The following is a 25145-nucleotide window of genomic DNA, read 5'->3' on the forward strand; positions in this document are numbered from 1 at the left end:
AAGTTTTATTTCACTGCTATAAATGAATCACCAGTACAAGTGGCAAACAATGAAACATAACTACAAACAGTAACAATGATAGCAAACCAAGATCATTAAATTCTGGCTGGATACAGTTGCCTGCCAAAGCCTCTGGGCTTGAGGCCTGCCTTCTCCTTATAAAACAGGTAGATTAGAAAGGTAAAGTGGTGTTAGCACCTGCCTGAGAGTTTCAGCTTTTTATAGTCGGACTGACTGAAAGAGAATTCAAAGGGGATGCCATTCTTATGATATGTCCCCTTTCATGATGCCAGAGGACATCGTACAATCATCTCAGTGCTGAGAATACTGCTAAAGGAGACAGCCCAACTCGAAAAGGGTGAAGACACTCCTAAGAAAAGTTCCGTATGCTCTGTTGCTTGCTTGCTTCTACTGTCAATCTTGCATTTAATCATTCAGTGAAAGCTGATGAAGTTCCTGCTGTATGAAAACCACTGTGTGTGGGATAGATGAATTCCAAGATGAATTAGACACAGTTGCTGACCTGAAGGTGCTTACAGTTACCACTGAATATATATACATAAAATATTAATTTTGGAGGCTTATATGCATTTCTGGGGTCCTGAACCCCCAAAATGTCTAAATAAACAGAAAATATGAATAATGCAAAATAGGTAAGAATGACATAGGGATGCATAGACAAAATACTATGGGAGATCAGAATGAAATATTACTTCCAGCTTGGGCATTGTTGAAAGCTATTAAAGATGAGATAGACGTTGAAAGGCAAAGAGGACATTTCATTTCAACTATAATTTTTTGGAAGCAAAGCAAATGTTCAATCCCTATATATTGACCATTTAGTGTTTAGTGCTACCAGTGTAATCTAGTGCTATTTGAGAAAACTTTCTGATAAACTGTGGTTTGAGTAACTTTCTCAAGTTCTGAAAGACTTCCTCACATATTATAAAACAAAAGAGCCCTCTCTAATTTGGAGTAAGACAGGAGAAAGCCAAACCCAGTAGGAGATCTGTGTCTTCACAGCATCTCTGCCTAGGGAGCCAACCACGTAGCTAATTTCTCCTGAACATTCCAGAGTACAGCCAACTCTGTGTTCTCCAGTTCCTTCCAGCACCTGGTTCTCAATCTTGGAAGCTCAGGGTAGGTCAGGTAAGTCTGTGCAGTTGTTGGTGCTCTAGCCATAATACGTATGTGAAGTGAAAAAGAGAAAAGCAATGATAAGGACTTCAACTATAAGGGTCTCTCTATGAAAAATCAGAATTCTCTTGGCTATTGCTTAGATTTGTGTCTTCTTCCTACATTTTCCAAATGTAAATGTTGTATGTATTTTCTAAGTGACACTGGAGCTAATTGCAGCATTATTAATATCATCTTCTTATTGATTGTGATAACTCGTAAATGACGCTGAATCTTTTATGCATTGCATTTTAGCTACATTTACAACTATTAGTAATTTCGCTTTTTACAAAATGGTAATACTATGATTAGTAATGGATATTCTTGTTTTTGATAGCACTTTGAATAATGAATCCCTTTCTCTGAGTGCTGTGGATTTATACTTTATAGCTAGAAATACAAAAAATATATATATTCAAAATTTCAACAGGAAAAAGTATGTGCGTTATTAGAGTTTATAAAGCAATACTTACAGTTGGTGTAAAATATTTAAACCCTGTCTTCTGGGTTCTTGCTTGCAAAGATTAATTATGTGCAGTGAAGAAGATAACAGCAACAAGACATAATTTAGAGATGATAAAATTGGGAATTTAAACAAATAGTGCATGTGACATGCACACACACAACCACTATCTTGCAAATCTACGCAGCCTCACCCATGTTGAATTCTTTCTCTTAGGCTCTGCTTTCTCATAAAACATTCAACAGCAAGTGAAAACTTCTTGAAATTGTCATGGATTTGCTTATACCATTGTATATTTATTAACAGCAAAAAGTAACATCTCTTTTTTGGCCCCACACTAGGCAATTAATTATAAAACCGTTCTGTGCATTGGAGCATCTCTCCAAAAAGCTTTACAACCGGACTTTTGAAAAAGGTGCATTGCTATCTATTGAATGATTCAACAGTGAAATTTTTTTCTGTTCGCCATTTTATGATTTCTAAATGTTTGGTGACTTTCAGCATTCCACTAGTACTTATTTTTTATTTACTGGCTCCATGTATCAAGTCAGTTTCATCAAAAGTTGTCAACTGCCAGACTAAATATTTGGAAATGAGTATAATGAATGTTCTGAGTTGGGAATATGTGCCTCTAGGGATATTTTAAATACAAGAATATAAGATCTGAGACCTCATGCCAAACTATGGCAGAAAATGTAAACAAAAATGATGGAAAAATACCACCATATTTCAGAGGGACAAAACTAATCAGATTGTATTTAAACACTGATGTCCTTCATGTTGAGTGAAATAAGGCAATCACAAAGGACCAATATTATATAATCTCAATGACATAAAATAATTAGAATAAGCAAGCTCATAGAATCAGAATCTAGAATACAGGTTACCAGTCGAAAGATAGGGATAGGGAGTAGGGAGTTGTTCTAGTTTGCTAATGCTGCCAGAATGCAAAACACCAGAGATGGATTGGCTTTTATAAAGAGGGTTTAATTGGCTACAAAGTTGCAGTCTTAAGGCCATAAAATGTCCAAGGTAAGACATCAACACAGGGTACCTTCACTGAAGGATGACCAATGGCATCCAAAAACCTCTGTTAACTGGGAAGGCACATGTCTGGCATCTACTTGCTCCCAGGTTGCATTTCAAAATGGCATTCTCCAAAATGTCAGTGTCAGCTTCCAATGGCAGTCTTCAAAATGTGTCTCTCAGCTGCAGCTAGCAGTGAGCTCCTTCTGTCTGAGCTTTTATAGGGCTCCAGCGAACTGATCAAGGCCAACGCTGAATGGTCAGGGCCACACCTCCATGGAAATTATCTAATCAGTTATCACCTATAGTTGGATGGGTCACATCTCCATGGAAACAACCTAATCGAAACTTTCCAACTTAATCAATACTAATATGTCTGCCTCCACAAGATTTTATCAAAGAACATGGATTTTTGGGGGGGACATAATATATACAAACTGGTGCAGGAGTTAAAGCTTAAAATGTAGAGTTTCTATTTGGGATGAAAAAAAAGTTTTGGTAATGATGGTGACAGTGGTAGCACAACATTGTGAACATAATTAATGACTCTGAATTATGTATTTGAATGTAGTTAAAAGGGGCAATTTTAAATTATATATATAGTACTAGAATTAAAATTTTTAAAAAATCCATGGAACTGCACAACACAAACAGTGAACACTAAGTCAAGCCATGTGCTTTCATCAAATGTAACAAATGTACCACACCAGTGCAAGGTTGTTGATAATAGGATGGTATATGGGAATCCTGTATTTTATGCACGATTATTCTGTAAACCCACAACTTCTCTAATGAAAAAATATTGAGTTAAAAAAAAAACCAATGGTCTCCATGGTAGAATTTTAAATTTAAATACTGTGGGGAAAATAGTATTACTGGTATTTAAAGTATTGGCTCAATGATGGTGAAATTACATCTTTGAGGCTGTCTGGCACAATAATTCCAAAATGGTAATTGAAAAAAAAAAAAAAACCTCTTCATTCTTGTGTATTATTTTTAATGTAATCAAGAGAAAAATTGAAATGAAGTTTCTTTCATAAAGCTAATGAGTGCCAATTCTGAAAAAGTGTACCAGAGAATGCTTTTATGAATGAAAGAACAGTCTTGGAGCTCTATGATACTCAATGCTGGACCAAACCTGTCTATAAAAAACATAAGAGTCTGCTTGTAGATGCCTTGAGTAAGATGTGGCTTTACCAGGAGTAAATAGATTTCACATTTCTACTATCTGCCAACTGCCCATGGGTATTGGCAACATATTGGGAAGGCTTGTTTCCTTGATAGGCATTTGAATACTCTCAGCGTTAGTGATGAGACACTGCTGGAGGCTAGTTTGACACTACCAAAGTGGACTATATGTTTTGGAAAGGGCTGCTGAATTTGACCATCCATACCCAGAGAACTAACATCTCCCCAAGTAGGCAGTGGATTCCGGATGCTACACCCAGACTTTCTTTGTGAAGCAATGTTGATTTATGGAAATACCCTGATGGAGGCTAAAAAAGCTAACACCAGAATTCAGTGGTGCAGAAAGACTCCAAATCATATTCTTCTTTGTCAATATTTTCACTAGGGCAAGGTAAGATATTAAATCACCTGGAATTAGTTATGTGCCATTTCAGCAACCTTTTGTGCTTCAATCTGCTACAAGCTGGTTGTGCTGATTAGCAGTTTAAAAGTCTGCAGAGGAAGGAAATTTTCAGTAGCTTGATTCCTGCCCCCACCCCCCCACCCCGACTCTGCCCTGTGTGCACTGGGGAAGGAGCTACCTTCTGTGCACTTCCTGAATAATTTGGTTTGACTATCTTCACGCTGGGAAAGAACAATAATTAGAAAAAAATGCCTACAGGGCTATAACTGTGTTGCCAGACACAAAGTGGGGGGTGTGTGTGAAAAGCCTGTGCCTCCAAATGAAGAGTGTGTGGTTGTGTGTGTGTGTGTGTGTGTGTGTGTGCGCGTAGTTCTGATTCCAGTGATTCATTCATTCATTCATTCATTCATTCATTTATTCATCAAATATTTATTGATCTCTGAATAAATCCCAGGCCCTGGGTAAGCACTGTGATGAAGACAAATTTCTTGCCCTCCCAGAGCTTAGCATTACTGGGAACATCAGCCTATATATAAGTAAACAAATATAATCATTACAGGAAAGAAACAAAGGACTGTGATAGAGAAAAATTAGAGGAGGAACTTAAACTTCAGAAAGGGCTCTCTGAGAAGGTGACTTTCAAGCTGACACCAAAAGTTCAGAAAGCAAAAAGGAAGAGAGCCAGGAGAATAAATCTCCAGGCAGAAGAACAGTAAGACAAAAGGATGCATGGAAGAAATGAATTTGGCCCGGCCTGGAACTGAAAGGAGTCTAGAACCTGGAGAGCTGTGAGCATGGGAGAGAGTGGCACAAGGTAAGGTTAGTGCAGATCAGTAAGACTTATACATCGGCTGGGAATATGGATATTAAGTGCAGTATAAGAACTTCAAAGGAATTAAGGCCCTTAAGCAACTTCATCTGATTTATGGAACCCAAAACCACTCTTTTTGTCATTTGAAGAGTGGTTTGTGGTGGAGAGGAAGAAGGCCTGTTGGTATTTCACATGAGAGATGAGGACAGCTTGGACTCAAATTAGAATGTGATAAACAGGATTTTATAAGCAAGACTGTGTTATTTAGTTTCTTGTACTTCTACTAAGATGATATGGGTGGGTTGGAGGTAGTTGTAAAGAATAACACATAGCTCCTGCATGCCAGAAACCTACAGAAGGAGAAAACAACAAAGATTAAACACAGCTGTGAGATGTCAAGGTTTAAGATAGGTATTTCCCTGCTTCCTGAAGACAGAGTGAGTTGGGGGAGCTCCAGAAGGGCTCAGGGCTGCAGCCCAGTGAGCAAGCCTCTAGTGTGGCTGTTACATTATGTGCATCTAGTAAGGACTTTATTGGAGGCTTGCATTAGAGTGGTATGGGCAAGAGCATACATTTACAGAAAGAACTTGTGTGCTTTCTGCACTGGGAGAACCTGCTCATTAATTCTTACAGCAGTTATGAGTTGGAAAGAGAAGATGAAACACCTTTTCCATTCAGTTATTGATCATAAGCGTAATGTGTGTGTGTTGAAGTGGCATGATTATTGTATCAAAGGAAATTTGGATAACTTTTTCTTTGCTGTATTTTAATGTGTCATATTTAAGTTTCCCTGAGTCAGTAGAGAACACATTATCCACTTCCCCTTTTCCAAGGAAAGAACCATTCCATCACTTAAAAGCTTACTGATTAGAAAATAAATTATATTGACTTTAACCCAAATTCCTGCCCTATTTTTTGCATGTATATTAGTGGCATCAAATGTTTTTAAAAGTGTTCCTCTTCAAGGAAAATTAAAGTTTAGAGCTTGGATATCCATTTTGAAGTTTATGTGAACAGATATGATCTATTAATTCCACGGAGAATGGCATGAAGAACAAAAAATCATTTTCTTGACTGATGAGAAAAAAGACAATGAAATGAAAGATGGGCAAGGGGAAAGAACACATTTCAGAGAAGACATGCAATGTTCAACCTCATGAGAAATCAGGGCAATGCAAAATTCAAATCACAGTGAAAACAAGCTGTAGTTCATCCATACCATGGAATACTACTCAGCAATAAAAAGGAAGAGGCTACTGATACATATGACAATATAGATGACTCTCAAATGCATTATGCTCAGCAAAACAAGCCAGATATGAAAGACTACACACTGTATGATTTTCTTTTTATGACTGATATTCTGGAAAAGACCAAATTGGATCAGTCTTTTCAGGGACTGGGGGGAAGGGGGTTGAGTTTATTTTTGAGTATGTTGCTGTTTACACACTATATAGTTTTTAAATACGCACTGCATTGTAGATTTAAAATTTGGTGATTTTACTGTAAATTATACTCCAATAAAGCTGATTTAAATAATCAGTGAGAAATGGTTTAACATTTTTCAGGCTGAAACAATTCAGATATATAATACTGCATGTTGTGAAGGTGTAAAGAAATAGGAGCACCTGTGCCCTGCTGGTGTGAGAGAAATTCATATAACCTCATTTTGGAGGAGGAATTTCACAATATCTAGTAAAGTTGAAAATGTTTATACCCTGTGATGTCCCATCCAATCTGCTGCTACATGATGACCTCAGAAAAATACTCAGTCATGTGCTAAAGGAGAAATATACAAATAGGCTCAATGCAACCATTTGTAAATGTAAAAACAGAAACAACCTAAATGTCTATCAAAAAGGGATGAATAAATATTTTGAGATATATTCATATATATGACATATATATGATTTAATATATATTCATATGTTGACTTCTATAGAACGATTAAAATGAATGAACTTAATCTAAATATAGATCTCAAAAGCAATTGTTTATGTGAAAAAAGCAAGACTTCAAATGATGCCTTGTCATATGATATCAATTATGAGTTAAAAACACTTCTACAACATTATTGATCTTTGTAGGAAAATATGAAAAATGTATTCGATACATGCAAAATTAATTATGTTGGTTCTTTGGGGAGTAATGGAAAAACAGAAGTTAGAAGGGAAATTTAAGGGACTTCAACTTAATTCCTTTATTTCATTTATTTAAAAAGCAATTACATAGATATTTTTATATTCTGTATATAGATCTCTTCTTAAAATAAAAACACCTAAGCAACTTTGCAAAATGGCGCCTGTAGTAATCAGTATATTTGGAACCCTCAGTAATGGAAGTGATATCACTGAAGACTGATAGATATATATCAGCTTTGTTTCTGATTACAGGTTGCCTGTCAACAAACACTAACATCCCCAGTAAAGATTCATACGAGGACTTATATATTTATTTAACAGTACTTAGTATACAAGTAATTCTCCAATTTTTTTGTCCGTTTTGTAGGTAATCTTAGCATTGGAATATAGATGCGTATACCATTAAAGAGAGAGTTTCAATTATTTGTTTAATATTAAGTTATGAGGATATAAGTACTACACTTAATTTATACAAGATATTAATCAATTGTACCTTAGTATTGATTGCCTTAATTTATGAAAGTATTTATATGCTCAATAAAATTATAACTACATAATTGATGTAAGTCTTATTGAAGGAAAGACTTTAGTTTCCATAAGAAGAAACATAATTTTTACTTAGACTTATGAATATAATACTAATTCATCTCCTTGCACAGTAATTAGAAGGAAGGTAGTATGTATTTTGTCTAAATCCTAAAAGAAGTACCAATCATTGGCCCCCAAATTAAAATGTAGATTCCTATCTACACATATCTATATTATGCCACCTGTATTAGTTTCTTCTTGCTGCATTAACAAATTACAACAAACTTAGTGACTTAAAACAACACAAATTTATTCTTTTACACATCTGGAGGTAGAAGTCTTACATTCCGGGTGTCAGCAGGACTCTGTCCTTCTGGAGGCTCCGCGGGAGAATCTGTTTCTTGCCTTTTCTAGCTTCTAGAGGTTGCCAGCCTTCTTGGCCCACGGCCCCATCCTTCATATTCAAAGCCGGCAGTGTAGCACCTTCCGGTTTCTCTCTATGCGTCCATTACACATCACCTTTTCTGATTCTGACCACCCTGCCTCCCTCCTAAAGGATTACACTGCATCCAGTGAGTAACGCAGGATACTCTCCCCATCTTAAGATTCTTTGCTTAATCACATCTTCAGAGTCCCATTTGCCATGTAAAAGTGAAATAGTCACACATTCCAGGGATTAGGATATGAATGAAAATCTTTGGGGGCCATTAGTCAGTCTACCAGATTACTTTTCAAAATGTTTTCTGGTTGAAATATCCATAAAATTAAGTGAAATTTTGGTGAAAGTTTTACAGTCCATCACGATCACTATCTGACTTAAAAGAGTGACACTTAAGCAGTATGAGAACACAAATCTGTATTTTGAAGTTAATATTAGAAAGTAAGAGTCCTCTAAATATTGACCTATAGAGTTAGTTGTGAAGTAACTTTTGTGTGGGCATGTAATTATGGGTCAGATTTTTAGTCTGTGGCATCTTTTCTTTTAAGGTAGATTTACTAGTCAGAATGTGGTCAGTTTTTGTTCTGTAACTGTAATTATTGCATCATGGATAAAGAATAGGACCTACCTCAGAAGGTTGTTGCAAGGATTAAATTAATTACTATTTTTAAAAACTGTTAGAATAGTGACTGGCATATAACATTTACTATGTAAGTGTTTCCTGTGATTGTTAATATTATTAGATCCATATGAAGTTTCAAAATCCACACTGGTACACCAAATTGTAGAATTTGATAGGAAAGAAATGTGCAAAAAAGTTGGATAAAAGAACTCCAAAGGACTGTGTTTGGTACTGGCTGACTTGAGGGTTATGTTTGTAACCCTTTTATTCATGCAGCATATACACATCAGAAAGTGTACAGTCAACAGGGTAGATAGACGATTAATAGGTGAATAATAAGTAAGTTCTGTGATAGAAGTTGTAAGAATATCAGACTGTCCTTCATTGGGTTCCTAGAATTATATACCAAATATAACATCTTTTTGAAATCTGAAAGTGAATATAAATTAGAGTCATCAAGTACAACAGTCTGAATTAATTCTTAAGGCACATGTTTGTTTTTTTCTTTATAAGACAGCTCGTAAAGGAAAAGTGAAAACTGGCTCAAACACAAAATAATTCAGTTTCTTAGACACACGCTCATAGTCACACACAGACACATACAAAAACAACACCATTGTATAGGAACTAAACAATGATTGTGTTTCCCTAGATATCTAAAATCCAGAGAGAAAGCTAAGAATGTGTAATGAGGGAGGTTATTAATGCTTGTCTGCCTTCTTTTAAAGTGAAATATTTCTATGACTTCTTAGAGAAAATTGCTTACTCTACAGTATTATTTTTATCTTTCCCTTCATTCCCCAAAATGCTCCTTCTTCACAGCCCAACCTCAATGCATAGCAGACAATTTGGGAAAGAGAGATGGTAAAGAGGTTATACTTTTTTTAGTATAACTCATATGGCAGAGTTTTTTTTTTTTTTTTTAATCATCATTTTATTGAGATATATTCACATACCACGCAGACATACAAAACAAATTGTACTTTGGATTGTTTACAGTACCATTACATAGTTGTACATTCATCACCTAAATCAATCCCTGACACCTTCATTAGCACACACACAAAAATAACAAGAATAATAATTAGAGTGGAAAAGAGCAATTGAAGTAAAAAAGAACACTAGGTACCTTTGTTTGTTTGCTTCCCCTACTTTTCTACACATCCATCCATAAACTAGACAAAGTGGAGTTTGGTCCTTATGGCATTCCCAATCCCACTGTCACCCCTCATAAGCTACATTTTTATACAACTGTCTTCGAGATTCATGGGTTCTGGGTTGTAGTTTAATAGTTTCAGGTATCCACCACCAGCTACCCCAATTCTTTAGAACCTAAAAAAGGTTGTCTAAAGTGTGCGTAAGAGTGCCCACCAGAGTGATCTCTTGGCTCGTTTTGGAATCTCTCTGCCACTGAAGCTTATTTCATTTCCTTTCACATCCCCCTTTTGGATGGCAGAGTTTTGAAAACAGAATAAGAAGGGAGTCTTGTTCCTTGTCAAAATATTTCCTTGTAGAAAACAGGTACAATTTTTGGTGAAAGCTGAGATGCATGTCAGGTTAATTCATGCCTATTATTTCAGGTAAATAATTTTACCAAGTTTCTTCACAGGTAAAATTAATGTTTATGTCGTGGAGTTTTTCATGCAAGAAAGCAGCAGGTGTAGAAATTACCAGGGTTTTACAGGAGCGTGAATATTATCGGCCCTCTCTCCGCCCCCTCTCCGCCCCGTGTTTACCTTACTTTTTAACCACCTGCTGCGAGTGCCCATCTTTTAAAACCAAGCAGCGAGTAGCCTTGTAAATCCTTCTTTCTATTTTTCTGCCTAATTGCTTTTATAGAAAAGCCATATGAAGAGAAACATAGGGAGCCCGGAAATGATACATTATTCCCTCCGAAGTGGACGTGAAGTTGGGGTCTAGAGGCGCGTGCGTGTGCAACCTTAGCTGCTGACGTGTCAGTGCCGTTCTCAGCATTGAATAGGGATGTTGCGCCTCTGAGCTAAATGAGAAGAAACAAAACACCTGAAACAAAACCTGACTTTTCTCTTACGCCTCTGTTAGTGTTGCATGAAAATAAGGGCTAAAAGGCTCATTGCATTTTGACAGAGACGTAGGTGATATGAAGACATGAAATAAGTGACTGGAAATAGAATGGATTCTGGAGACAATAACGTGCTCCTTCTGTAGGATAGTTCCTTCAGTAATAATGCTGATGCATTAGAGAAGAAATGTCGGCTATCTTTATTTCTTTGTTGCTGCTCGGCTTTTCAGGCAAATCGCTGTCCTCTGTGCATCCACATTCTGTTCACCTCCTGGATTTTCCTTTTGTCCCTCCCCAGTTTTATGCATCTTTCTTCCCCTTCAGATACCTGTGCGCATTGCTTTTCGGCCTTCCATTGGTGCTTTTGTTGTGGTATCTGTATTCTGCCATGTCGGCTTCTAACACTGGAGGCTAACTTAATGGAGCCAGACTGTGTCCTGTCAGGGCAGGCTGTGAGCACGTGCTGGGCCCCCCAGGAGTGGACAGCAGCTCCCGGAAAATGATGACAGCATTTCTCTTTATGTTTATTGCAACTAAACCCTTCTCTGTCTATCTGTCTGTCTGTCTGTCCATCTGTCCATCCATCCATCCATCTATTTTGGCATCCATCCATCTATTTTGGCATATAACTTTGTGATAGAGGCAAACAATGTCTGAATGTATTTGATTTATAACAACATTGTAGTTGGGTTAAAGAATCAGGACTCAGAGGAAGTTAAGTCCAATTAAGTGATGTTATATTTCATATAGTTTTAACAATCACGTTTTCTTCAGAGGAATTTTAATTCAATGAATTATGTAATATTTGAAGAATCATTTAATCTCTTTCCAGGTAGCATGTTGTTGTATGTTATTGCATTAAATTTAAGAGTTGATACAAACTTAAAAACTTATCTCAATCACTGGTCAAATATTTGAACTGTTCTGTACAGAATTATCTGTTGAGATGTGTTCAAAGAGAAGCATACACATGGATCTGGACATCTTTACATATACTCACTTGCATAAATATATATATATATGCATATAACCACACATATGTAACAGAAGCAATATTTTAAAAATGATTATACCTAGCAGTGACTTTATTGAATTTTATTCATTTTTGTTGTCGAATAAGGCAGGCTATCACTAAACTAAAACGGATGCACACAGAACACATATCTTCACTTGGTATGTGATGTGGTAATGCAATTTTATAACGACTCGTTAGCTGCCATGAGAGCTCAGTGACATAGGATAACTATAGATTGCTATCAAATCCGAGAAGATAAGGTGGCATCTTTTTCATGTAGATTTTTAAACCCTCTATTTCTTTGAAATCAGCTCAATAGCATACTTTAGACTCAAGATAGGCTGTCTTTGGCTTCCTGATGATTGATTTAATGGTTGATTTGACCATATATGTATCAGATATGGAAAACAACGTCTGTTAAGTGGAGTAAAAATGTTCTTGTAGGGAGGAAAAAAACGTGATTTAAATCTTTAGATTCTCAAGGGATCTCATTAAAGTTCTGTTTCTTTAATACATTGTGCAGCCTGATACTTATCAGCAATCCTGCAGTGCCCATTGCTGATAGGTTAGTTTACACAGGATTAATTGTGTAATTTTGCAAGCAACCAGCACAGTGAACATTGATTTTTGCATTAGCCCCATGTGTTGTTTCCAGGGGATTCTGCTTTCTATTTTAAGGAAGTGTTACGTTTCACTTTTTATTAATTATAATTTCTGCCAGCATGTTTTATGCTTGATCCAATTTATTAAAAGTCTTTTGTAATCTTTTTTCCTAATTGTTATGTCCCTCAGAAACTTCATTAATTTTGAGCATTGATGTGTAAAAAATGACAGGAGAAAATGTCATTCACAAAAGCTTCTCTGTATAGCCGGTTTTCTCATACTTCTATCTATAAGTTGCCACAAAGCTTGCCCTAGAATGCAAAAGCGAAATTCCATTGTAGCCTTTACAGGTGTACTAAGTGAATAATTAATGCAAGAAGTAATTGGAGAAAATTACATTTCTCAAACCAAAAGAATGTGAATTCTGAAGAAGAGTTGGCTACTCAGAACTGATTCCATTTTCTAGAATACATAGACCCCTAGAGCTTAGTATCTTCCAGAAATATTTGTGGATATAGAAGACTTAAAGGAAGATGTCTTTGCCTAAATTTTTCAGATGATTATTTTAACTCTCAACTACCACAGTTTTCTATTCTTGGTGCAATTATAAAATGCCTGTTGGGATTTCAGCGGAATAGCTGGTCTCAGAATATCCTTGTTCATCTTCTATGTGATTTTGAGAAAACAGAAAATAATGATGATTGCATGCAATTTATACCTTAAATGCCCTAAACTTTCTTTGTCTTGAACTTGCGAATCAATTACCTGCCTTTGCTCTCCCTTCCCCCACCTCAGATTTCATTAGATAAAAATTTCCTTCCTCCACTGCATTGGGATCTCTGAGGGAAGGAGTTGCGTCTCTTTGTTTTGTTTGTTTTGTTTTGTTTTGGGTGGGTCCACCCCACGCCTCTGTGATTCTGCAGTACTATAAAGGCCCAATAAGGAGCTATACAAAGTGGATATGTGTGCTGAGTGACCAGCTGGCCCCTATTGGAGGACTCCTCTTAAACACTGTTCCCAGTGCTTCAAAGGGGCCTTGTTTCTGAAGGATCAAAGGATGCCTTGAATAATAAATTCCGAACATTCAGTACATAAGGAAGAGTATAAAACATGTCTTTTAAGCTTCTATATGTTTCCTGGATTATGGGGAGAGACTAAGGAAGTGGTGGTTCTCTCTGCTTTTGTGCCATTCACATTAAATAGGAATAGATGAAAGCAAAGGCTTAAAGCTGACAAAACCTCAAGTAGGAAATCTCTGCATCCACAGCTTGTTCACTTGTCCATAACAAACCACCAGCTGATGATTAAAAAAACCAAACCAAATAAAACAAAAATTGTTCCTTTCACAGTAAATGACAAGTTTGTTTTGTGTTAATTTTAAGCTGCCCTTTCACAAAGCATAAACAATTTGTTGTTCTGACATAGTGATTCTGTTATGACCTTGTTGAGAAAGGACTAGAGAATTAGGATCAGACTATATGGGTTCTACATTTGACCTTTGCCACTTGCTACGTATGGCTCTAAGGAAGTAACTTTACTCTCTAAATTTTATTTTTCCTCATTAATAAATGAACCTAATAAATTAACTTGCAAAGTTATTTAAAGTGTTAAATAAAAGAGAATTTGTGAAAGACTTTTGTTAGATGACCATAAAATGTAAGGTGTTATATTGTTATAACATTAGGTAGATTACAATAAAATTTGATATTTTAGGATTTAGAATTTAGTTATTGAATTTGCATATTTTGTTCTACATTAAAATTAATGAGAATTAGCATTCTATTATAATAAGTTAGAAGTTAAATAATTAAGGTAATGTTTAGCTTCTATCAATGGCCATAGCTTACTTCATCTTACTGCGTATCATTGTAACCATTTTAGTGTTGTGGTTTTTTAGTGTTATTAGAGCACCTGATTCACACTGTACTCATTAGCTATTTACTTTCAGTTTTACAAGTTAGATTTTGCACCTGATTTTTACAGACCAAAGTTTTCAGTTGCTAGTGAGTGTGTATAAGATAATAATTACCATTATGTTAGATATTACCTGTTATGTGGTTTACCGTTTTTCAGTTCTCCCAGCCAGCCTGTGACGGAAGCAAGAGAGAGGTCATTAGCTCCAGTTAAAGAAACAAAGGAAGGGTAGTTCATGGAGGTTGTGACCTACTCAAGGTTATATAGCTAGTAAGTGCCAGAGTTGGTACTTGGGTCCTCAACTCTAAATGGCTAGTAAATGCCAGAGTTGGTACTTGTATCCAGATCATATGACGTTACCTTACAGTCTAGAATTTTGTCTGCTACTTTCCTCCCTTTTTTACACAAAGACATTTTCCTGAAAGGAACCAAGGAGCACTTAAAATTCTTCCTCTAAAGTAAGGGCTACATTTAAGCCATCCCAGACAAAATCATTTGGTCCCTTCTTTCCCCTTTTTTTCTTTTATTCCTGTGCTGATTTGAAGCTGTCATATACCCCAGAAAAGGCCATGTTCTTTTTATCCATTCTTTGGGGGCAGACCTATTGTGGGTGGGACCTTTTGGTTAGGCTATTTCAATTGAGATGTGACCCCACGCATTTAAGGTGGGTGTTAATCCTTTACTGGAGTCCTTTGTGAAGAGGATAAGAGTCAGTAAAAGCCCAGAGAGGTTAGAGAGAGATGCTCAGAGATATTTGGAGACAGCCATTGAAACCAGAATCAGGAGAGAAGGACCAGCAGATGTTGCCATGTGTCTTCCCATGTGACAGAGGAACCACAGATGCCAGCAGCCTTTCCTCAGAGAAGGTATCTTCTTTTTATGACTTAATTAGACATTTTCATGGCCTTAGAACTGTAAATTTGTAACCTAATAAAATTTCATTAGAAACCCAAGCCATTTCTGGTATATTGCATTCTGGCAGCTTTAGCAACCCGAAACAATTCCTAATGAATCAAGATATACAGGACTCTTGAAGCCTTAATTGTATCTGAGAATACAACTGTATAAAACTAGAGTTATCTTTATAAACATGTATCTGACTTTGTCATTTCCTGCGAAAAACCCACAATGGCTTTCTGTTGCAAGGTAAAGTTTTAATTATCTAAGCATGACACCTTGGGTCTCTTCACACTGTATTGCAGTCCAACTTCTCAGTCTCATCTCTTTTTATTACTTATGCCCTGCTTTCTTGCACCCTCATTTCAGCCTCCCCAAACTTCATGCATCTTCTTGACTATGTCCTGCTTCTGAATCTCCTCCTCGGCTATTCCCTCCTACCCCCAACTGGAATGTCCTTCCTTGTCTTTTCAGCCTGATAAACTGGGTCATGGACTTACTTAGCTCAAATAACTTTGCAGTTTGGCGGGGGGGGCGGGGGGGGTTGTTTTTATTTCTTATGTTTCTTTTAGTTCAAAAAAAGGAACTCATGGTTAATAGAAAGCATATCTATTAAATTAGATCATCTCCAATCTCCTCTTTTCTCCTTTTTTCCCATAGGCAATGGTATCAATTTGGTGTATTTTCTTCAAATGTTATTTTTGATGTAGATATAGATACATAGATTTTTTTTTATTTCATGAAATTGAGCTCATACTCTATATAAAATTCTATAGTGCTTTATTTCACCTAGTATTATAAGAAATTTTTATATATCACTTTATGTAAAAGTTTGAACATATCCTAATAGGTTTAATCTAAACTTAAACTAGACTTCTAAATGTGAATATTGTCACGAGCATATGAATATACAATGGTATGTTAGATTCTTTAATACTAAAGCAAAATATTCATAATGTTATATGGAGATAAGGAGCACGTGATTTTGCACCTGGGTCTACAGCTATTTCACTAGTGCATATACCAGTTAGGGAAGGAAATGCACTAAAAATACTAGTAGCAGTCATCTTTTACAGACGATTTCTATTTTATTTATGTGTGCGAATACATACCTATATTTATGTTACAGAATCTCTACAATGAACATTTATTACTTTCATAACAAAATCCCACAATTACCACCTTAACCAAGTATCATCTCCCACAAAATCTCTCTAACACGAGTCCATGGATATGAAGTGAGTTTCTTGTGGGTGGAACAAAGTAATTGAAAATTCCTTATCGTTTCCCAAAGTTCACTGCGGTGTGAGACCTTAGGTAGCTCTGGAGACTGAAAAAGACAGCGTTGGAAACATCTGGAGAGTGTGGACAGAGTAGTCACATTTCAAGGGAAAGTTAGAGAGCGCAGCCCTGAGTTTGCTTCAGGGAGAAGAAGGGAAAGCAGAGATGCTGAGTTCTACTCCGCAGTGGTGTAAGGGCTGCGAGGCAGGTCAGGGTGGACAGATACTCTGAGCAAAGTAGCCGGTGCTGTGGCTCAACAGGAAATAGGGAATAATATCCTGGGCTCAGATTTGTTTAGACAAGTTCCTATTTGGGGGATATAGGGCTCCCCACTCATGGGCGTGCCTTGACTACAGTGCCGGACATAGAGCAGTCAAGTAAGAAATACTTGAATGAATAAACAGAGGCCCCTTTGTGCAATCTTTGGGTTAGAAAAGTCCTAGTAATAGTGATAATTAACTTTTTTTTCATACCTAAATGTGCTGAAACGCTTTCAGGCATTTTTACATTTATTTCACTGTGAGTTTTCATGATTTGTAATTCTGTTCTTTAATCATGATTGAAAATATTTGCATCACTAAGCCTGCAGCCATAAAGAACAAGTCTGATTTCAGATTGTACTGATGGTCTGATAATACCTTTGGCAATATTTAAGACTATCAATAAAGCTGTGTACTGGAGAAATAATTATGTAACCTTAGGCAATATGTAACTTCTTCATGCCTCGGTTTAAAATGAGGCTATTTTTTTAAAAAGTGTCTAGGGAAAAAATGAGTTATAATATGTAAAGCACTTAAAACAGTGCCTAGCATCTAGTAGGTCCACAAAATCCTTTCCTATTACCAGATTCCAAATGAGCCTGGCATTGCCGTTATCTTGTCCACGACTGGGGGGTTTGCTCAAGCTCTAGCCAAAGGAGCCTTGCTTCTGTGATAAATGAAATTATTGTCACATACATTTTGATCTGCATATAAAGCCATGGTGTTCCTCTCTCAATTATTTTCAGAATTGCTGCTAAAACTTATGAGTGGGTATTCTACTTCCTGGGGAGACAGTCTCCACTTTGCATTAGAAAAGTCAAGGCTGGATCCAGAGTGAAATCCAAAAGGTTATCTGATTTATTCTTAATGTCAAATTTTGACATTTTTGCTTCTTGCTCTAAAAACCCTCTCAAATGTTATTATTATTTTTTTTTGATACTCACACTGCTTTCATCGATATTGAGAAAATAAGGATGCCCCTGCCCATCAGAATCCAAGGTGACGAAAAGAAGGTGGGCAAGGCCAGAAGAGGGTCCTCCAAATCCAGGGTTGCAGACCTTTTAGGTTGCAAGAGTTAGAAATCCACCAGCCCACCCACTAGTATGATGGGGGCTGGGGTACAAGTTTTATGGTTTGCTAGGCAATATGGCAAAAACCTGGCCTCCAACCCCATCCTGCCAGTTCAGCATTCGGGGATGGCAAACCACTGATGATGTGATCAGGGGTCTGAGCCTTGCATTTCCAGCCGGTGGCCTCAGGTCCTGCTCCTCAACCTCAGTATCTACTAAGATACATTGTTTTAAACACTTGGCTATAGCCGGTGTGGTAGATTGAGTCATGGACCCCACTTTAGACATGTTCTTAATTAATCCATATTCTTATGGATGTGACCCCATTGTAAATAGGCTCTCTTGAAGATGTTATTTTAGTTAAGGTGTGACTCAACTGAATGAAGTTGGGTCTTAACTTGGATTTTTGGAGGCCATATACAGAGGAAAAATCTGGAAGCCAGAGTCAGAGAAAGGCATGGGGAGGAGGCAGAAGCTGGAAGTCAACGGAATCCTGAAGAAAAGGAGAGGACATCATGTGACACAAGGCAGGGACACAAGCCAGGAAACCACGAGGATCGCCAGCAGCCAGCACCAGAAGGTTACAGGCTTTAGGGAGAAAGCATCACATCGCTGATGCCTCAGCTCTGGGCTTTTCTAGCCTCAAAACTGTCAGCAAATAAATTCCCATTGTTTACCCCAACCCATTGTGTGGTATTTGTCACAGCAGCCCTGGCACATTAAGACAGCTGGTTTCTCAAGAGCTTTGTCAGAAAAGTTTCACTCTGGGAGTTTGAGCTGCAGAAAATTAGTCATGTTGACCCTTTACTCTCAGAAAGTTAACAGAATAAATCATATATACATTTGATTGCAGGGAAAATGAGGAGTTAAGTAGTTTTTCCAAGATGACACAGCTTGTAAAGGGCAGAACTCATTCATTTATTCAAGCAAATATCAATTGATTGCTTACTATGTGCTACATATTGGAGTGAATCAAAATCCCCAAGTACTTACATGTAATTGATACAATCTGTGAGATCCAGATCTTTCTAGGCTGACCATCTTTAACTGAGATTTTTATGAAGGGATGTATTCTTGAAAAGGTGTATTGCTTCTCTTTAGTGTTCACAAAAGTTAGAGATGAAACATAAACCCTCCTTTCTGCTATTAAACCAAGAATGTTTCCCAACCTTTGTGGAAGCTATTTATTTCTTCCACATAAATGACCTCTAATAGTAATAGAATTGTATTGTTAATGATTTGCCCTTTGTTCTGATATTCCTCTCTCAAATTCTAATAATCCAGGATTATAAAAAAAATTGCATTTTCTTCTCCTGTATCCTTCGAGATTTTATTTATTTTGATTTATATGTTCTGTGTATTCGTATTTCTACACTAAAGACGTCTAATCTTTTTCGTCTTCCCCTGTATAATAGTCCCATGGTCCCAGCTTCTTGAATATTTTAGTTGCCGTTCTCTGTACCTTCTCCAGCCTCATTATCAGAGAATTTTTTTTTAATAATCATAGACTTTTAAGGCAAATAGAAACTAAAAATCATTCAGCTAACGTGCTCATGTTGTGGGTGAGGATACTAAGGTTCAAACTCCTTAAGAAACTTTCCATGAATGGGCAGTGTTTACAGCAGAGCTGGGAATAAAACTAAGTCTTCTTAATTGCCCTAGAATATTCTTTGCTGATTTCTCCATATTATGATATTGGCCTCCTTCAAGAAGTTGCATGTATTTCTTTAAAAAAAAATAGGATGTAGTGAAATAATTATTATGCAGTGCTTTTCTGAAAGAAACTCAAGTACTTTGCACAAATGACCCACTAAGGAAGGCACTCTGGCATATGTAAAGATCCGGGCTCTGGAGTTACATGGACTGGGTTTCATCTTAGCTGGCTCTGCCACTCATTATCATTGAGACTTTGTACATGCTACTTAACCTGTTGGAATTAGTTTCATCTTCTACAAACTTAGGGTCAAATGTACCTAACTTAGAGGGGACTTGAGAATATCTTTTGAGATAATATGTAAGTGACTCTAAGTTAAGTCAAATGTACCTTAGAGGGGACTTGAGAATATCTTTTGAGATAATATGTAAATGATAATATGTAAATGTAAATCTCCAGCACATAGTATGTCTTCATTGATATTAGAAAAAAATTCACATAGGAAACTTAATAGCAAGTCAATTATTGTTTTTTACTAAGCAAATGCTAAAACTAGTGATCAGAAATGGGGACTGTCACTTGGAATATTCATGAGGAACAAATTCATCATCTTCATATTGTTTAAAGTTTTGCCTATAAATAATTTCTAAAGAAGCATTTAAATTTATATAATTTTTCTGGTATTTAGTCGATTGAGTATCATTTTATGTTAAGCATATATAATAATTTCTCTTTGTGTTCTCATTTTTACTGTACTCCTAGCTTACATTGTAGGGAATGGTATGAGCATCGTACACTGTTACCTTTTTCAGAGATGTTCTATTCATTTGATAATTTTTTTAACATCTTGGCTCATATTTTGGGGGTATGAATCTTCAGAATGTGACTTAAGAGCCCATTCCCTGCCAGGTAAATGTTAATTGATGACTGAAAAAGAGGCATTTTCAGTCCCAACTTCTTAAGAATATTGACCAAGATATTTAGTAGAAACTGGGGTGCTCTAAGTTTATCTTTTAAATCACTAGAAAATAGCCAGCGTTCAAAGATCAATTGAGATTAGGAATATTTTTAAAATGAAAAAAGAAAAGATAGCTACTCTGGATTCCATATATATAATATGCATTTCATTCAATGAACATTTATTAAGCAACCGATATTTGACATTTGACAGCCATTGTGCTTGAGTGCTCTGGAGGCAAAAATTAATGAGAGGTTTTTTTTCTGGTCTTGAGGAATTCACAAGCTTGCATAAAGTATAGAAAAGAAATCTTTTCTGTCTTGTGCAAATATGGCATGTGGCTGCCCACACATGTGGCTTATGTAACTTCTGTCAAAATTCCCATTTCCCCATTTGGGGTTACGTGTGGTATCCTCCTGTTGGCTGAGTTTGAGTGGGTACCTTTTAGGCAGATGGAAACTGGAGACAGATGGAGTTCTTCTGGTGTCATTGGCTGCCTTGGGATGATGATGGGGATGCTACTACTCACTTACTGATGCTGGAAGCAGCTACTGTCACTGAGCACCTGTAGGTCCCAGCCCTGTGCTAAGCATTTAGATACATGTTGGTCCTATTCCTAAAACCCATCCTGCAAGACAGGTACTAATATCCTTTATTTACCAAGAGATTGAGTTCTGAAAGTTTACACAACTAGCCTAAATCACACAGCAGTGTAAGATCATACTGGCTGTATTTCAGCCCAGATCTGATTCCTTTTTCTCTGTGTTACTAAGTCCCTTTTGCTGTACACACTGTGTTATGCTCCCTCTCCTCGATCAGAGAATGACATTCAAACCTGTGACCACAGGTGAGGGAACCTTGAAGAAGCAGCACTATTATTGGATATATGTCGCTTTTGTGTATTCACTCATTAATTCATCCAAAATGTATTTATTGATCTTTCTTATGGTAGTAGCACTGGGGTTGTAGCAAAAATCAAGATATCCCCTTATGGAACGCAAGATTCATTATGTTAATATAGAGTAAAACCCAGGAGGAATATTTATGAGAAGACTGGTCTTCAGATAGTTCTGTCCAGAATGGATTTGCAATTTATATATGATTTATTGTAAAATCCTTGATTAAGGAGAAAGTCACCTTAAAAATATTTTGGAAAGGTGCCATATTGAAAAATGACTTGTCTCTCAGTAACTCTTGGGCAGTCAACTTTCCCTCCAGCGTTGGAAAAGATCACCATTTCTTTTGTTGAGTACCTGATGAAGTCATAGATTTACTTTCAGGGGCTGTGTTGTATGGAAAATATTATTTTCCAATTCTAGATAAACTCAGAGCACCAGGGTGCTCCTATTAGGGAAGGCATGTGGACTTGACTTCTGCTGATTCAGAAGTCCCATCTACACTTGACTTGTTCACTGAGTGGGCCACTGTAATCCAAATTTTACTACCTCTTGCCCTCGAACAAATTCTGTTCCTCCCTCTAAGGTACTTTCTCTCTCTGTTTTGACCTCTTCAGGTGATTATAGTATAATGAGTTTGATGTGCCTACACTATATTTTCTTTCAGTTATGCTTTTTTTTTTTATAAAAAAGCAAACAGCCAACAAGAGTCTAATACCATTTTGCCTTTATATGCTTGTAAGTTCTTCAGATTTGCCTTTCAGTATTCCTATCACACTTCTCTTTAAATTTGCTAGGTATAGTTATGTGTCTTTCCCTTAAATAGAAGAAATTTAGGGACATTGAAGAAAAGCAACTTTTCACTAAAAATAGAAAATAAGAGATTGCTTTCTCCTCCCAAGAGGGGAGAGGGTAAAGGCTTCTAGATTAAACAGATTCAAAGGGTGATATATCCTTCTGAATATAACAAAAGTAGAAGAGAGACTTAGACTGCAGTAGTGGCTGTAAACTTTCTGTGCGTGTGTGTGTATATGCGTATCCACCCTTACTGCGATATTTACACATGTACGCCCAATGCATGTATATGTTAAATTGTGTATATATACTAGTACACTGATTTTACCATAAGAAAACAGAAAGAAAAAAAAAAATCGGGAATTAAAAAGAATGAGATAACTAACATGTATACATATATACACACATACACATGTATTTTTACTATTTCTTGTTACATTATAAGGGATCATTTTGCACACATCTTTTTGGCATTTACACACCTATAACATGGAGGAAAGAAAGTAACCTAATAATACAGAGGTAGTCCTTCATACACAACAAATAACAAACACACACACACACACACACACACACACACACATGCATGCACATAGAGCCAGTGATTAGATTAGTAGCAAAGAGATTATATCCATGATTTATGTGAGTGCCTTCTCAACCAAAGTTGAAGGAAACAGATGACAGCTCAGCAGGCACGTGCTGCCGCTGTGAGCATACAAATAAGTTTGATCAGTAGCTTCAGTCTCCAAGCCTAACATCAAATAACCATCTAGAAAATCCTAGGCAAAGGTGTGGATAATTTCGCACAGGCCTGATCTCTGTTGTAGGAGTGACAGTGACATTGGTAAGAAAGCAGAACCCATTGGGAAGAGCCAACCTGGTATAACTGCAGGCCATGGATGACTTTTTTAGAGCTGTCCCTGAGAGATTTGATGTTGGAACCACAAAATGTTTTCCTCGGCTGTAGAATACACCCAATTTTATGACTTTTCATCACTGGGATAAATAAAGGGCATTCTATATGACATCATTTAACTTAGGCTTGGCAAATTACATCATTTAACTTGGGGGGGGGTCAGCAAATCTCATCTGGAATCAACATGTGCAAATATTTCATTTTTCTTTTCCCCACTGAGTGACTATTGTAACACACATAAGATGCTGGGCATGACAAAAAGATGGCCAGTTTCTGTATTCCTTGACTTAGGCAAAGCACATCTATTAGCCTGCAGAAGTTGATAAACAAAATTACATTCAAGTGATGTGTACCGCAGCCCCAGTGGTTAGGAGCCATATTAAATGCTGTTTTCTGCATTGTTAGTTGTCCATAAACATTTCTGGTCAAGATGATAATGCAAATAGTAAGAGCGTTCAGACATAGGCCTAATGGGATTTAAATGAGGTTACTAAACAAAAGTATAGAAGGACAGTCTGTGCAGTGTGTCACTTGGTCAATTGGAAAGCAGTGGGGACTATTCTTATATTTGCCAGAGTAGAATTTTTCTTTTCAGTATATTGGTATGACATTCTCTCCTGAGGCATTACAATCTGTTAAACTTCATGGCAACAGCTCTTGGGATAAGGCCAAAGAGATTGTCAAATAATGCACAGGAAGGAGGTGGGTTGCTTGAATATTGTAGCCATCTTTCTTTTTCTTAGGGCCAAATTACTATAGTTTTATAAATCTCTGTAATTAGTGATCTCTACCAGAATGAAATAGAATTGTTAGATAGAATTTAGAGCTTCTGAATGAAGCTCATTAAATTATGACAATTGGCATATGAAAAAAATCTTGCATTCATTTTGACCTTCCTTATGCCCAACAAAAAATCTTGGCTTTTCAAGGAATTTTCATGGAATAGCATCTGAAAGCAATCTCTTTTAGACATTCAATCCTCTAATCACCTGGGAATTAACAATAAAATGTTTGCGTGTACTGGTTGATTTTTAAAAGATAGAGGTTTGGCAAGGACACACCTCGGTGAGGGATGTATCGAAGGATTATGTTAACTCTATAACATAAAGCTTATGTTAACTCCATAATTCATAGAGGTCTGACCTTAGAGACAGCTTCCTGATAGAGCTCTCACGCTTTCAGTCCATATCGTTTTGTTTTGACAGATTGGTCACAGCATCAGACAAAAGCAAGCGGCTAGCATGAAAAACAATTCATGGAGGACTGCCAAGTAAAAATACTTAAAAATGGTGGTTTCTTGCAAAATACTTGAAGTCGTGAGAGAAGACAGGTCAATAAGACTTCTAATGGGAAATGTAATTACATTGCTGCTTTCTGCATGCCTGCCCTGTCTGCATCTGTCATTCACGGTTAGAAATCCACAGGGTGCTTTTACTAGCCATAGAGCGATGCTATTGCTTAAATATTTTATTGGAAAATTTGGGGGGAGAGTGGTAAGTAAGAAACATTAAATCAGTTTTGTTAAACAGGTAAAAGATAAAAATTAATTTCTTTAATTTTTATTCTTATTACTTTAATTTTTATTCTTATTATTTTTGTGTGTGTGGTATGGTAATGCAAATATTCAAAACAATTTTGGTGTTGAACACACAACTATATAATGGTACTGTGAACAATTGAATGTATGCTTTGTATGACTGCAAGGTATGTGAATATATCTCAATAATAATGAATTTAAAAAATAGATTAAACTGACAGTGTACAGAAGGTTAAAAAAAATTAATTTGAAGGTGACTCCTAAGATGCAAATTATTTCTAAAATTCCAACTTTTAAATCTGTCTATCTGTAGGTGCTGTAAACAGCAAACAATGATCCTTTCTTAATACTGCAAACACGTCATTGTGGAACCAAGAGGAAGTTAATTTACTGGTAAGAATATTTTCCTTAATCAGTTGTTTTATGCATTTTTCAGTGTACCTAATTTTTGCAGTGTGTGGTAGAAGAATATTGCCGGAGGTAGTGGCTTGGGATGAAGAGGTTGCCATAG

General features: G+C 36.6%; 1 protein-coding gene across 6 annotated transcripts in view; it reads left to right on the plus strand.

The window, feature by feature from the left end:
* The window catches only part of CHL1 (cell adhesion molecule L1 like), a 211827-nt gene that overhangs the window by 15800 nt on the left and 170882 nt on the right, over nucleotides 1-25145 (plus strand). For 3 of the 6 annotated variants that reach the window (XM_037800468.1, XM_037800487.1, XM_037800473.1), the window contains exon 2: nucleotides 24948-25027. The gene's annotated coding sequence lies outside the window, so the exon portion shown is untranslated. Of the gene's footprint in view, nucleotides 1-24478; nucleotides 24507-24947; nucleotides 25028-25145 lie in introns of those variants that run through there. The other 3 variants (XM_037800465.1, XM_037800500.1, XM_037800493.1) reach the window with 2 other exon arrangements.

This window comes from Choloepus didactylus, chromosome 1, assembly GCF_015220235.1.
Source record: "Choloepus didactylus isolate mChoDid1 chromosome 1, mChoDid1.pri, whole genome shotgun sequence".
Lineage (NCBI taxonomy): Eukaryota > Metazoa > Chordata > Mammalia > Pilosa > Megalonychidae > Choloepus > Choloepus didactylus.